This window comes from Oncorhynchus tshawytscha, linkage group LG26, assembly GCF_018296145.1.
Source record: "Oncorhynchus tshawytscha isolate Ot180627B linkage group LG26, Otsh_v2.0, whole genome shotgun sequence".
Taxonomy (NCBI): domain Eukaryota; kingdom Metazoa; phylum Chordata; class Actinopteri; order Salmoniformes; family Salmonidae; genus Oncorhynchus; species Oncorhynchus tshawytscha.
The window spans coordinates 33,238,052-33,253,316 of NC_056454.1; the positions used below are offsets into that span (position 1 = coordinate 33,238,052).

The window sequence follows — 15,265 nt, forward strand, 5'->3', positions numbered from 1 at the left end:
GTGTTTTCCCCCTGTAGAGACAGGAAGGGAAGTCTGTGTGTTTTCCCCCTGTAGGAGACAGGAAGGAAGAAGTCTGTGTGTTTTCCCCTGTAGAGACAGGAAGGGGAAGTCTGTGTGTTTTCCCCCTGTAGAGACAGGAAGGGAAGTCTGTGTGTTTTCCCCCTGTAGAGACAGGAAGGGAAGTCTGTAGAGACAGGAAGGGGGAAGTCTGTGTGTTTTCCCCTGTAGAGACAGGAAGGGAAGTCTGTGTGTTTTCCCCCTGTAGAGAAGGCAGGAAGGGAAGGGAGTCTGTGTGTTTTCCCCCTGTAGAGACAGGAAGGGAAGTCTGTGTGTTTTCCCCCAGGAAGGGAAGTCTGTAGAGACAGGAAGGGAAGTCTGTGTGTTTTCCCCTGTAGAGACAGGAAGGGAAGTCTGTGTGTTTTCCCCCTGTAGAGACAGGAAGGGAAGTCTGTGTGTTTTCCCCCTGTAGAGACAGGAAGGGAAGTCTGTGTGTTTTCCCCCAGGAAGGGAAGTGTAGAGACAGGAAGGGAAGTCTGTGTGTTTTCCCCCTGTAGAGACAGGAAGGGAAGTCTGTGTGTTTTTTCCCCTGTAGAGACAGGAAGGGAAGTCTGTAGAAGGAAGGGAAGTCTGTGTGTTTTCCCCTGTAGAGACAGGAAGGGAAGTCTGTGTGTTTTCCCCTGTAGAGACAGGAAGGGAAGTCTGTGTGTTTTCCCCCTGTAGAGACAGGAAGGGAAGTCTGTGTGTTTTCCCCCTGTAGAGACAGGAAGGGAAGTCTGTGTGTTTTCCCCCTGTAGAGACAGGAAGGGAAGTCTGTAGAGACAGGAAGGGAAGTCTGTGTGTTTTCCCCCTGTAGAGACAGGAAGGGAAGTCTGTAGAGACAGGAAGGGAAGTCTGTGTGTTTTCCCCCTGTAGAGACAGGAAGGGAAGTCTGTGTGTTTTCCCCCTGTAGAGACAGGAAGGGAAGTCTGTAGAGACAGGAAGGGAAGTCTGTGTGTTTTCCCCCTGTAGAGACAGGAAGAGAAGTCTGTGTGTTTTCCCCCTGTAGAGACAGGAAGGGAAGTCTGTGTGTTTACCCCCCTGTAGAGACAGGAAGGGAAGTCTGTGTGTTTTCCCCCTGTAGAGACAGGAAGAGAAGTCTGTGTGTTTTCCCCTGTAGAGACAGGAAGTGAAGTCTGTGTGTTTACAGCCCTGTAGAGACAGGAAGTGAAGTCTGTGTGTTTACAGCCCTGTAGAGACAGGAAGGGAAGTCTGTGTGTTTTCCGCCCTGTAGAGACAGGAAGAGAAGTCTGTGTGTTTTCCCCTGTAGAGACAGGAAGTGAAGTCTGTGTGTTTACAGCCCTGTAGAGACAGGATCGGGCGTCTGTGTGTTTACAACCTTTGAACAAATACTTCCTTTGAAATCAATGAAAGATGCTTCCTGTGTTGTGTCACGTCCAATGGAAGTCTGTAGACGTCCAAACTCAATAATCGGCCAGGTTCAATTCTCGATGGCTGACAGGAAGTTCATTCTGTCTTATTTTAATTGAAATGATGAGGAAGGAAGTGGATTTTGTTTGCAGGTCGCCTCCACTAGACACCACTGGTTATATCCTCCACTTTCACCACTGGTTATGTCCTCCACTAAAGACACCACTGGTTATATCCTCCACTGTACACCACTGGTGTTTCCTCCACTAGACACCAAGTGGTGATGTCCTCCACTAGACACCACTGGTAATGTCCTCCACTAGACACCACTGGTTATATCCTCCACTAGACACCACTGGTTATGTCCTCCACTAGACACCACTGGTTATGTCCTCCACTAGACACCACTGGTTATGTCCTCCACTAGACACCACTGGTTATTTCCTCCACTAGACACCACTGGTTATGTCCTCCACTAGACACCACTGGTTATGTCCTCCACTAGACACCACTGGTTATATCCTCCACTAGACACCACTGGTTATGTCCTCCACTAGACACCACTGGTTATCTGTGTCCTCCACTAGACACCACTGGTTATGTCCTCCACTAGACACCACTGGTTATGTCCTCCACTAGACACCACTGGTTATGTCCTCCACTAGACACCACCACTGGTTATGTCCTCCACTAGACACCACTGGTTATGTCCTCCACTAGACACCACTGGTTATGAGCTCCACTAGACACCACTGGTTATGTCCTCCACTAGACACCACTGGTTATGTCCTCCACTAGACACCACTGGTTATGTCCTCCACTAGACACCACTGGTTATATCCTCCACTAGACACCACTGTCCTCCACTAGACACCACTGGTTATGTCCTCCACTAGACACCACTGGTTGTCCTCCACTAGACACCACTGGTTATATCCTCCACTAGACACCACTGGTTATGTCCTCCACTAGACACCACTGGTTATGTCCTCCACTAGACACCACTGGTTATGTCCTCCACTAGACACCACTGGTTATGTCCTCCACTAGACACCACTGGTTATGTCCTCCACTAGACACCACTGGTTATGTCCTCCACTAGACACCACTGGTTATGTCCTCCACTAGACACCACTGTCCTCCACTAGACACCACTGGTTATGTCCTCCACTAGACACCACTGGTTATGTCCTCCACTAGACACCACTGGTTATGTCCTCCACTAGACACCACTGGTTATGTCCTCCACTAGACACCACTGGTTATGTCCTCCACTAGACACCACTGGTTATATCCTCCACTAGACACCACTGGTTATGTCACTAGACACCACTGGTTATGTCCTCCACTAGACACCACTGGTTATGTCCTCCACTAGACACCACTGGTTATATCCTCCACTAGACACCACTGGTTATGTCCTCCACTAGACACCACTGGTTATGTCCTCCACTAGACACCACTGGTTATGTCCTCCACTAGACACCACTGGTTATATCCTCCACTAGACACCACTGGTTATGTCCTCCACTAGACACCACTGGTTATATCCTCCACTAGACACCACTGTCCTCCACTAGACACCACTGGTTATATCCTCCACTAGACACCACTGGTTATGTCCTCCACTAGACACCACTGGTTATGTCCTCCACTAGACACCACTGGTTATGTCCTCCACTAGACACCACTGGTTATGTCCTCCACTAGACACCACTGGTTATGTCCTCCACTAGACACCACTGGTTATGTCCTCCACTAGACACCACTGGTTATGTCCTCCACTAGACACCACTGGTTATGTCCTCCACTAGACACCACTGGTTATATCCTCCACTAGACACCACTGGTTATGTCCTCCACTAGACACCACTGGTTATGTCCTCCACTAGACACCACTGTCCTCCACTAGACACCACTGGTTATGTCCTCCACTAGACACCACTGGTTATGTCCTCCACTAGACACCACTGTCCTCCACTAGACACCACTGGTTATGTCCTCCACTAGAAACCACTGTCCTCTACTAGACACCACTGGTTATGTCCTCCACTAGACACCACTGGTTATGTCCTCCACTAGACACCACTGGTTATGTCCTCCACTAGACACCACTGGTTATGTCCTCCACTAAACACCACTGGTTATGTCCTCCACTAGACACCACTGGTTATATCCTCCACTAGACACCACTGTCCTTCACTAGACACCACTGATTATGTCCTCCACTAGACACCACTGGTTATGTCCTCCACTAGACACCACTGGTTATATCCTCCACTAGACACCACTGGTTATGTCCTCCACTAGACACCACTGGTTATGTCCTCCACTAGACACCACTGGTTATGTCCTCCACTAGACACCACTGGTTATGTCCTCCACTAGACACCACTGGTTATGTCCTCCACTAGACACCACTGGTTATGTCCTCCACTAGACACCACTGGTTATGTCCTCCACTAGACACCACTGGTTATATCCTCCACTAGACACCACTGGTTATGTCCTCCACTAGACACCACTGGTTATGTCCTCCACTAGACACCACTGGTTATGTCCTCCACTAGACACCACTGGTTATGTCCTCCACTAGACACCACTGTTATGTCCTCCACTAGACACCACTGGTTATGTCCTCACTAGACACCACTGGTTATGTCCTCCACTAGACACCACTGTCCTCCACTAGACACCACTGGTTATGTCCTCCACTAGACCACTGTCCACTGACACCACTGTTATGTCCTCCACTAGACACCACTGGTTATGTCCTCCACTAGACACCACTGGTTATGTCCTCCACTAGACACCACTGGTTATGTCCTCCACTAGACACCACTGGTTATGTCCTCCACTAGACACCACTGGTTACACCACTGTCCTCCACTAGACACCACTGGTTATATCCTCCACTAGACACCACTGGTTATGTCCTCCACTAGACACCACTGGTTATGTCCTCCACTAGACACCACTGGTTATATCCTCCACTAGACACCACTGGTTATGTCCTCCACTAGACACCACTGGTTATGTCCTCCACTAGACACCACTGGTTATGTCCTCCACTAGACACCACTGGTTATGTCCTCCACTAGACACCACTGTTATATCCTCCACTAGACACCACTGGTTATGTCCTCCACTAGACACCACTGGTTATGTCCTCCACTAGACACCACTGGTTATATCCTCCACTAGACACCACTGGTTATGTCCTCCACTAGACACCACTGGTTATGTCCTCCACTAGACACCACTGGTTATATCCTCCACTGTCACCACTGTCCTTCACTAGACACCACTGGTTATATCCTCCACTAGACACCACTGGTTATGTCCTCCACTAGACACCACTGGTTATATCCTCCACTAGACACCACTGGTTATATCCTCCACTAGACACCACTGGTTATGTCCTCCACTAGACACCACTGGTTATATCCTCCACTAGACACCACTGGTTATGTCCTCCACTAGACACCACTGGTTATATCCTCCACTAGACACCACTGGTTATGTCCTCCACTAGACACCACTGGTTATATCCTACTGTCCTCCACTAGACACCACTGGTTATGTCCTCCACTAGACACCACTGGTTATGTCCTCCACTAGACACCACTGGTTATGTCCTCCACTAGACACCACTGGTTATATCCTCCACTAGACACCACTGGTTATGTCCTCCACTAGACACCACTGGTTATGTCCTCCACTAGACACCACTGGTTATGTCCTCCACTAGACACCACTGGTTATGTCCTCCACTAGACACCACTGGTTATGTCCTCCACTAGACACCACTGGTTATATCCTCCACTAGACACCACTGGTTATGTCCTCCACTAGACACCACTGGTTATGTCCTCCACTAGACACCACTGTCCTCCACTAGACACCACTGGTTATGTCCTCCACTAGACACCACTGGTTATGTCCTCCACTGTCCTCCACTAGACACCACTGGTTATGTCCTCCACTAGACACCACTGTCCTCTACTAGACACCACTGGTTATGTCCTCCACTAGACACCACTGGTTATGTCCTCCACTAGACACCACTGGTTATGTCCTCCACTAGACACCACTGGTTATGTCCTCCACTAGACACCACTGGTTATGTCCTCCACTAGACACCACTGGTTATGTCCTCCACTAGACACCACTGGTTATGTCCTCCACTAGACACCACTGGTTATATCCTCCACTAGACACCACTGGTTATGTCCTCCACTAGACACCACTGGTTATGTCCTCCACTAGACACCACTGGTTATGTCCTCCACTAGACACCACTGGTTATGTCCTCCACTAGACACCACTGGTCCACTAGACACCACTGGTTATCCTCCACTAGACACCACTGGTTATGTCCTCCACTAGACACCACTGGTTATGTCCTCCACTAGACACCACTGGTTATGTCCTCCACTAGACACCACTGGTTATGTCCTCCACTAGACACCACTGGTTATGTCCTCCACTAGACACCACTGGTTATATCCTCCACTAGACACCACTGGTTATGTCCTCCACTAGACACCACTGGTTATGTCCTCCACTAGACACCACTGGTTATGTCACCACTAGACACCACTGGTTATATCCTCCACTAGACACCACTGTCCTCCACTAGACACCACTGGTTATGTCCTCCACTAGACACCACTGGTTATGTCCTCCACTAGACACCACTGGTTATATCCTCCACTAGACACCACTGGTTATGTCCTCCACTAGACACCACTGGTTATGTCCTCCACTAGACACCACTGGTTATGTCCTCCACTAGACACCACTGGTTATGTCCTCCACTAGACACCACTGGTTATGTCCTCCACTAGACACCACTGGTTATATCCTCCACTAGACACCACTGGTTATATCCTCCACTAGACACCACTGGTTATGTCTCCACTAGACACCACTGGTTATGTCCTCCACTAGACACCACTGGTTATGTCCTCCACTAGACACCACTGGTTATATCCTCCACTAGACACCACTGGTTATGTCCTCCACTAGACACCACTGGTTATATCCTCCACTAGACACCACTGGTTATATCCTCCACTAGACACCACTGGTTATGTCCTCCACTAGACACCACTGGTTATATCCTCCACTAGACACCACTGGTTATATCCTCCACTAGACACCACTGTCCTCCACTAGACACCACTGGTTATGTCCTCCACTAGACACCACTGTCCTCCACTAGACACCACTGGTTATATCCTCCACTAGACACCACTGGTTATATCCTCCACTAGACACCACTGGTTATATCCTCCACTAGACACCACTGGTTATATCCTCCACTAGACACCACTGGTTATGTCCTCCACTAGACACCACTGGTTATGTCCTCCACTAGACACCACTGGTTATATCCTCCACTAGACACCACTGTCCTCCACTAGACACCACTGGTTATGTCCTCCACTAGACACCACTGGTTATGTCCTCCACTAGACACCACTGGTTATATCCTCCACTAGACACCACTGGTTATATCCTCCACTAGACACCACTGGTTATGTCCTCCACTAGACACCACTGGTTATATCCTCCACTAGACACCACTGGTTATGTCCTCCACTAGACACCACTGGTTATATCCTCCACTAGACACCACTGGTTATGTCCTCCACTAGACACCACTGGTTATGTCCTCCACTAGACACCACTGGTTATGTCCTCCACTAGACACCACTGGTTATATCCTCCACTAGACACCACTGGTTATATCCTCCACTAGACACCACTGGTTATATCCTCCACTAGACACCACTGGTTATATCCTCCACTAGACACCACTGGTTATATCCTCCACTAGACACCACTGTCCTCCACTAGACACCACTGGTTATATCCTCCACTAGACACCACTGTCCTTCACTAGACACCACTGGTTATATCCTCCACTAGACACCACTGGTTATGTCCTCCACTAGACACCACTGGTTATGTCCTCCACTAGACACCACTGGTTATATCCTCCACTAGACACCACTGGTTATGTCCTCCACTAGACACCACTGGTTATATCCTCCACTAGACACCACTGGTTATGTCCTCCACTAGACACCACTGGTTATATCCTCCACTAGACACCACTGGTTATGTCCTCCACTAGACACCACTGGTTATGTCCTCCACTAGACACCACTGGTTATGTCCTCCACTAGACACCACTGGTTATGTATCCACTCACCACTGGTTATATCCTAGACACCACTGGTTATGTCCTCCACTAGACACCACTGGTTATATCCTCCACTAGACACCACTGGTTATGTCCTCCACTAGACACCACTGGTTATATCCTCCACTAGACACCACTGTCCTCCACTAGACACCACTGGTTATATCCTCCACTAGACACCACTGGTTATGTCCTCCACTAGACACCACTGGTTATGTCCTCCACTAGACACCACTGGTTATGTCCTCCACTAGACACCACTGGTTATGTCCTCCACTAGACACCACTGGTTATGTCCTCCACTAGACACCACTGGTTATGTCCTCCACTAGACACCACTGGTTATATCCTCCACTAGACACCACTGGTTATATCCTCCACTAGACACCACTGGTTATATCCTCCACTAGACACCACTGGTTATATTCCACTAGACACCACTGTTACTAGACACCACTGGTTATATCCTCCACTAGACACCACTGGTTATGTCCTCCACTAGACACCACTGGTTATATCCTCCACTAGACACCACTGGTTATATCCTCCACTAGACACCACTGGTTATGTCCTCCACTAGACACCACTGGTTATATCCTCCACTAGACACCACTGGTTATATCCTCCACTAGACACCACTGGTTATATCCTCCACTAGACACCACTGGTCCTCCACTATCACCACTGGTTATATCCTCCACTAGACACCACTGTCCTCCACTAGACACCACTGGTTATATCCTCCACTAGACACCACTGTCCTCCACTAGACACCACTGGTTATATCCTCCACTAGACACCACTGGTTATGTCCTCCACTAGACACCACTGGTTATGTATGTCCTCCACTAGACACCACTGGTTATATCCTCCACTAGACACCACTGGTTATGTCCTCCACTAGACACCACTGGTTATATCCTCCACTAGACACCACTGGTTATGTCCTCCACTAGACACCACTGGTTATGTCCTCCACTAGACACCACTGGTTATATCCTCCACTAGACACCACTGGTTATATCCTCCACTAGACACCACTGGTTATGTCCTCCACTAGACACCACTGGTTATGTCCTCCACTAGACACCACTGGTTATATCCTCCACTAGACACCACTGGTTATGTCCTCCACTAGACACCACTGGTTATGTCCTCCACTAGACACCACTGGTTATGTCCTCCACTAGACACCACTGGTTATGTCCTCCACTAGACACCACTGGTTATGTCCTCCACTAGACACCACTGGTTATATCCTCCACTAGACACCACTGGTTATGTCCTCCACTAGACACCACTGGTTATGTCCTCCACTAGACACCACTGGTTATGTCCTCCACTAGACACCACTGGTTATATCCTCCACTAGACACCACTGGTTATATCCTCCACTAGACACCACTGGTTATGTCCTCCACTAGACACCACTGGTTATATCCTCCACTAGACACCACTGGTTATATCCTCCACTAGACACCACTGTCCTCCACTAGACACCACTGGTTATATCCTCCACTAGACACCACTGTCCTTCACTAGACACCACTGGTTATATCCTCCACTAGACACCACTGGTTATGTCCTCCACTAGACACCACTGGTTATATCCTCCACTAGACACCACTGGTTATATCCTCCACTAGACACCACTGGTTATGTCCTCCACTAGACACCACTGGTTATATCCTCCACTAGACACCACTGGTTATGTCCTCCACTAGACACCACTGGTTATGTCCTCCACTAGACACCACTGGTTATGTCCTCCACTAGACACCACTGGTTATATCCTCCACTAGACACCACTGGTTATGTCCTCCACTAGACACCACTGGTTATATCCTCCACTAGACACCACTGGTTATGTCCTCCACTAGACACCACTGGTTATGTCCTCCACTAGACACCACTGTCCTCCACTAGACACCACTGGTTATGTCCTCCACTAGACACCACTGGTTATGTCCTCCACTAGACACCACTGTCCTCCACTAGACACCACTGGTTATGTCCTCCACTAGACACCACTGGTTATGTCCTCCACTAGACACCACTGGTTATGTCCTCCACTAGACACCACTGGTTATGTCCTCCACTAGACACCACTGGTTATGTCCTCCACTAGACACCACTGGTTATGTCCTCCACTAGACACCACTGGTTATATCCTCCACTAGACACCACTGTCCTTCACTAGACACCACTGATTATGTCCTCCACTAGACACCACTGGTTATGTCCTCCACTAGACACCACTGGTTATATCCTCCACTAGACACCACTGGTTATGTCCTCCACTAGACACCACTGGTTATGTCCTCCACTAGACACCACTGGTTATGTCCTCCACTAGACACCACTGGTTATATCCTCCACTAGACACCACTGGTTATGTCCTCCACTAGACACCACTGGTTATATCCTCCACTAGACACCACTGGTTATGTCCTCCACTAGACACCACTGGTTATGTCCTCCACTAGACACCACTGGTTATATCCTCCACTAGACACCACTGGTTATGTCCTCCACTAGACACCACTGGTTATGTCCTCCACTAGACACCACTGGTTATGTCCTCCACTAGACACCACTGGTTATGTCCTCCACTAGACACCACTGGTTATATCCTCCACTAGACACCACTGTCCTTCACTAGACACCACTGATTATATCCTCCACTAGACACCACTGGTTATGTCCTCCACTAGACACCACTGGTTATATCCTCCACTAGACACCACTGGTTATGTCCTCCACTAGACACCACTGGTTATGTCCTCCACTAGACACCACTGGTTATGTCCTCCTGTCCTCCACTAGACACCACTGGTTATGTCCTCCACTAGACACCACTGGTTATGTCCTCCACTAGACACCACTGGTTATGTCCTCCACTAGACACCACTGGTTATGTCCTCCACTAGACACCACTGGTTATGTCCTCCACTAGACACCACTGGTTATGTCCTCCACTAGACACCACTGGTTATGTCCTCCACTAGACACCACTGGTTATGTCCTCCACTAGACACCACTGGTTATGTCCTCCACTAGACACCACTGTCCTCTATATCCTCCACTAGACACCACTGGTTATGTCCTCCACTAGACACCACTGGTTATATCCTCCACTAGACACCACTGGTTATATCCTCCACTAGACACCACTGTCCTTCACTAGACACCACTGATTATGTCCTCCACTAGACACCACTGGTTATGTCCTCCACTAGACACCACTGGTTATATCCTCCACTAGACACCACTGGTTATGTCCTCCATAGACACCACTCCTCCACTAGACACCACTGGTTATGTCCTCCACTAGACACCACTGGTTATGTCCTCCACTAGACACCACTGGTTATGTCCTCCACTAGACACCACTGTTATGTCCTCCACTAGACACCACTGGTTATATCCTCCACTAGACACCACTGTTATGTCCTCCACTAGACACCACTGGTTATGTCCTCCACTAGACACCACTGTCCTCCACTAGACACCACTGGTTATGTCCTCCACTAGACACACTGGTTATGTCCTCCACTAGACACCACTGTCCTCCACTAGACACCACTGGTTATGTCCTCCACTAGAAACCACTGTCCTCTACTAGACACCACTGGTTATGTCCTCCACTAGACACCACTGGTTATGTCCTCCACTAGACACCACTGGTTATGTCCTCCACTAGACACCACTGGTTATGTCCTCCACTAGACACCACTGGTTATATCCTCCACTAGACACCACTGGTTATATCCTCCACTAGACACCACTGTCCTTCACTAGACACCACTTTATGTCCTCCACTAGACACCACTGGTTATGTCCTCCACTAGACACCACTGGTTATATCCTCCACTAGACACCACTGGTTATGTCCTCCACTAGACACCACTGGTTATGTCCTCCACTAGACACCACTGGTTATGTCCTCCACTAGACACCACTGGTTATGTCCTCCACTAGACACCACTGGTTATGTCCTCCACTAGACACCACTGGTTATGTCCTCCACTAGACACCACTGGTTATATCCTCCACTAGACACCACTGGTTATGTCCTCCACTAGACACCACTGGTTATGTCCTCCACTAGACACCACTGTCCTCCACTAGACACCACTGGTTATGTCCTCCACTAGACACCACTGGTTTACAGACACCACTGTCCTCCACTAGACACCACTGGTTATGTCTGTATGTCCTCTACTAGACACCACTGGTTATGACACCCACTGTTATGTCCTCCACTAGACACCACTGGTTATGTCCTCCACTAGACACCACTGGTTATGTCCTCCACTAGACACCACTGGTTATGTCCTCCACTAGACACCACTGGTTATATCCTCCACTAGACACCACTGTCCTTCACTAGACACCACTGATTATGTCCTCCACTAGACACCACTGGTTATATCCTCCACCAGACTGGTTATATCCTCCACTAGACACCACTGGTTATGTCCTCCACTAGACACCACTGGTTATGTCCTCCACTAGACACCACTGGTTATGTCCTCCACTAGACACCACTGGTTATGTCCTCCACTAGACACCACTGGTTATATCCTCCACTAGACACCACTGGTTATGTCCTCCACTAGACACCACTGGTTATGTCCTCCACTAGACACCACTGGTTATGTCCTCCACTAGACACCACTGGTTATGTCCTCCACTAGACACCACTGGTTATGTCCTCCACCAGACACCACTGGTTATATCCTCCACTAGACACCACTGGTTATGTCCTCCACTAGACACCACTGGTTATATCCTCCACTAGACACCACTGTCCTCCACTAGACACCACTGGTTATATCCTCCACTAGACACCACTGTCCTTCACTAGACACCACTGGTTATATCCTCCACTAGACACCACTGGTTATGTCCTCCACTAGACACCACTGGTTATGTCCTCCACTAGACACCACTGGTTATATCCTCCACTAGACACCACTGGTTATGTCCTCCACTAGACACCACTGGTTTATGTCCTCCACTAGACACCACTGGTTCTGTCCTCCACTAGACACCACTGGTTATATCCTCCACTAGACACCACTGGTTATGTCCTCCACTAGACACCACTGGTTATATCCTCCACTAGACACCACTGTCCTCCACTAGACACCACTGGTTATATCCTCCACTAGACACCACTGGTTATGTCCTCCACTAGACACCACTGGTTATGTCCTCCACTAGACACCACTGGTTATATCCTCCACTAGACACCACTGGTTATGTCCTCCACTAGACACCACTGGTTATGTCCTCCACTAGACACCACTGGTTATGTCCTCCACTAGACACCACTGGTTATGTCCTCCACTAGACACCACTGGTTATGTCCTCCACTAGACACCACTGGTTATATCCTCCACTAGACACCACTGGTTATGTCCTCCACTAGACACCACTGGTTATGTCCTCCACTAGACACCACTGTCCTCCACTAGACACCACTGGTTATATCCTCCACTAGACACCACTGTCCTCCACTAGACACCACTGGTTATGTCCTCCACTAGACACCACTGTCCTCCACTAGACACCACTGGTTATGTCCTCCACTAGACACCACTGGTTATATCCTCCACTAGACACCACTGGTTATGTCCTCCACTAGACACCACTGGTTATGTCCTCCACTAGACACCACTGGTTATATCTCCACTAGACACCACTGTCCTTCACTAGACACCACTGGTTATGTCCTCCACTAGACACCACTGGTTATGTCCTCCACTAGACACCACTGGCTATATCCTCCACTGGACACCACTCTTATATCCTCCACTAGACACCACTGGTTATGTCCTCCACTAGACACCACTGGTTATATCCTCCACTAGACACCACTGGTTATATCCTCCACTAGACACCACTGTCCTCCACTAGACACCACTGGTTATATCCTCCACTAGACACCACTGGTTATGTCCTCCACTAGACACCACTGGTTATATCCTCCACTAGACACCACTGGTTATGTCCTCCACTGACACCACTGTTATATCCTCCACTAGACACCACTGGTTATATCCTCCACTAGACACCACTGGTTATGTCCTCCACTAGACACCACTGGTTATATCCTCCACTAGACACCACTGGTTATGTCCTCCCACTAGACACCACTGGTTATATCCTCCACTAGACACCACTGGTTATGTCCTCCACTAGACACCACTGGTTATATCCTCCACTAGACACCACTGTCCTCCACTAGACACCACTGGTTATATCCCTCCACTAGACACCACTGGTTATATCCTCCACTAGACACCACTGGTTATGTCCTCCACTAGACACCACTGGTTATGTCCTCCACTAGACACCACTGGTTATGTATGTCCTCCACTAGACACCACTGGTTATGTCCTCCACTAGACACCACTGGTTATATCCTCCACTAGACACCACTGGTTATATCCTCCACTAGACACCACTGGTTATATCCTCCACTAGACACCACTGTTATGTCCTCCACTAGACACCACTGGTTATATCCTCCACTAGACACCACTGTTATATCCTCCACTAGACACCACTGGTTATATCCTCCACTAGACACCACTGGTTATGTCCTCCACTAGACACCACTGGTTATCCACTATGTTATATCCTCCACTAGACACCACTGGTTATGTCCTCCACTAGACACCACTGGTTATATCCTCCACTAGACACCACTGGTTATATCCTCCACTAGACACCACTGTCCTCCACTAGACACCACTGGTTATGTCCTCCACTAGACACCACTGGTTATATCCTCCACTAGACACCACTGTCCTCCACTAGACACCACTGGTTATATCCTCCACTAGACACCACTGGTTATATCCTCCACTAGACACCACTGGTTATGTCCTCTACTAGACACCATTGGTTATGTCCTCCACTAGACACCACTGGTTATATCATCCACTAGACACCACTGGTCTCCACTAGACACCACTGGTTATGTCCTCACTAGACACCACTGGTTATGTCCTCCACTAGACACCACTGGTTATGTCCTCCACTAGACACCACTGGTTATATCCTCCACTAGACACCACTGGTTATGTCCTCCACTAGACACCACTGGTTATATCCTCCACTAGACACCACTGGTTATGTCCTCCACTAGACACCACTGGTTATATCCTCCACTAGACACCACTGGTTATGTCCTCCACTAGACACCACTGGTTATGTCCTCCACTAGACACCACTGGTTATGTCCTCCACTAGACACCACTGGTTATATCCTCCACTAGACACCACTGGTTATATCCTCCACTAGACACCACTGGTTATATCCTCCACTAGACACCACTGTACTCCACTAGACACCACTGGTTATATCCTCCACTAGACACCACTGGTTATATCCTCCACTAGACACCACTGGTTATGTCCTCCCACTAGACACCACTGGTTATATCCTCCACTAGACACCACTGGCAAGATAATCAGCAGGATAAAAAGCAACAATATCACACATTTAAATAAGTAAGTACAGTAGGCAAGTCAGTTAAGATCAAATTCTTTTTAATGACGGCCTAGGAACAGTGGGTTAACTGCCTGTTCAGGGGCAGAACTACAGATTTGTACCTTGTCAGCTCTGGG

The 15,265-nt window shown here is 48.9% G+C and overlaps 1 protein-coding gene across 1 annotated transcript in view; it reads left to right on the forward strand.

The window, feature by feature from the left end:
* Positions 1-15,265, forward strand: part of ccdc141 (coiled-coil domain containing 141) — a gene marked incomplete in the record, with an annotated part of 187,019 nt that overhangs the window by 148,616 nt on the left and 23,138 nt on the right.